Source organism: Dipodomys ordii, unplaced genomic scaffold, assembly GCF_000151885.1.
Source record: "Dipodomys ordii isolate 6190 unplaced genomic scaffold, Dord_2.0 Scaffold54, whole genome shotgun sequence".
NCBI classification, from domain to species: domain Eukaryota; kingdom Metazoa; phylum Chordata; class Mammalia; order Rodentia; family Heteromyidae; genus Dipodomys; species Dipodomys ordii.
This window is the reverse complement of record NW_012267270.1, coordinates 2087743-2089938: the sequence shown is the minus strand read 5'-3', so window position 1 is coordinate 2089938 and position 2196 is coordinate 2087743.

Sequence of the window (2196 nt, the reverse complement as noted above, 5' to 3'; positions counted from 1 at the left end):
CTTATCCAAACCTACTGGAGCAAGCTATAATTCAAAGCTCAGAAGCTCCTAGTTCTTAAAGAGGTCATAGAGGGTATTTGGCCCAAAGCCCCGAGCGGACTGGACACAGGACGCCACAATCAAACCCGAGAAGCTTTCTCCCCTGTGATGCATCAGATGTTCACAGTGGGGTGAACCGCAGCGGGGCACAGCTGCCCACGGCCACTTCTACTGCTAATGGGCTTCGTAGAAAGGTTTTGCCTTTTGAGATTTTTTTTTTAAGGAATCAAATCATGGAAAAGACATATCCAGCTTTTCCAGGTAGATAGGTAGATGGACAGAGAGACAGACAGACAGAGAGACTGTGTTTGTGCGTGTGTGTGTGCACGCGCACATGCGCATGCATGCCAGTCCTGGGATTTGAACTCAGGGCCTGGACCCTGTCTCTGAGCTTTTTCACTCAAGGCTAGTGCTCTACCACCTGAGCCATAGAAACACTTCTGACCTTTGCCTGGTTAATAAGAGTCATGAATTTTCCTGCCCGGGCTGGCTTTGAACCATGATCTTCAGATCTCAGCCTCCCGAGTAGCTGGGCTTTCCCTATATTTCTAACCATTTTTGTACTACATATTGTAGAGAGCAGTTCTCCAACACCAAAAGTCTCATGTCAGGATATCTAATTATGAAATGTACATTTACCAAAGTAACATGACTTCCACGGGGCTGTGTGCGTTCACGAAGCTAGAAGCAAGCATGGAAGGACTCCTGTGTAAGCACAAGGCCTTTACAATTGTGACTAGCCGGAGCCAGTGGCTCACGCCTGTCATCCCAGCTACTCAGGAGGATGAGATCTGAGCATGGCAGCTTGAAGCCAGCCCGGGCAGGACAGTCTGTGAGACTCTGATCTCCAATAAACAACTCAAAAAAAAAAAGCAGGAAGTGGCGCTGTGGCTCAAATGGTAGAGTGCTAGCCTTGAGCAAGAAAAGCTTAGAGACAGTGCCCAGGCCCTGAGTTCAAGCCCCGGGACAGGCAAAAACTGAAATAAATAAGACAACATTATGACTAAAAATATAAACGCAGTTTAAAAAAAAAAGATTCACCCTCATGAAAACAGGCATCTTCGCCATAAAAACAAACACAGGCGTCATGTGACAGCCGGGCTCCCCGCCGGCCTGGGGAGGGCGCGGACCCGTGCACCACGTGCCTTTGTAAGGGTCTGGGAATGGTGTTGCTTGAAATGCTATAAGAGGTGCGCTTGGAGGTGAGGAGCAGGCCGGAGCTTGGCGCCCTTTGACCCAGTGCAGGCCCCAGCCTTGGCAGCAGCCGTGTATGGGCACAGGTCTTTGGGAAAGCAGAGTCCATTGAGCCTGTGTGGCCTGGGTGAGGAAGACCCTCACGAGGGCCGAGGGAGGCTGAGAGCAACTCGGGGGGCCGTGGAGGGCCCAAGCCTTTGTGAGCACGCCCGCGCGCGTGCACACGCACACGCACACGCACACACACACACACACACACACACACACACAGCCACATGCTGTCTCCCACAGTCCACCCTGGAAGCTCCCAGGCATGGAGCCAGAATAAACCTCTCTTCTGCATAAATTACTCCCCTCCAGTGCTCCTTTACAGTAGCAAAAAGCTGAACAACACAGGGAGGGAATTGACCTGAGAAGATGGCATTCTTAGACAGCAGCGAGAGCTCTCTGTCACCATCTGGGGAGGTGGAGGTGGTGGTGTGGGTGTAGTGGAGGTGGAGGTGGTGGTGTGGGTGTAGTGGAGGTGGAGGTGGTGGTGTGGGTGTAGTGGAGGTGGAGGTGGTGCTGTGGGTGTAGTGGAGGTAGAGGTGGTGCTGTGGGTGTAGTGGAGGTGGAGGTGATGGTGGAGGAGATGGTGGTAGAGTAGAGATGGAGGAGGTGGTGATGGTGGTCTGTAGGCCGGCAGACATGAAACTCACCCTGCAGGTATCATGCACCCAGTCTCCAGAACCACAAGGCAGGAGCACACAGCAGCTGCATGGATGTCTCCAGGCGCCTGGGCAGCACTGGCTACCTGCCTTGATTTCCCTGCTCAGAAACCACTCTTCCACTGCCAGGTGTGCATGCAGCTCCTCTCCAACACCTTCTCCACAGCTCGTCTCCATAAGTTCCTCCTCCACAGCCCGGCTCCATCACCTCCTCCTCCACAGCCAGGCTCCATCACCTCCTCCTCCACAGCTCATC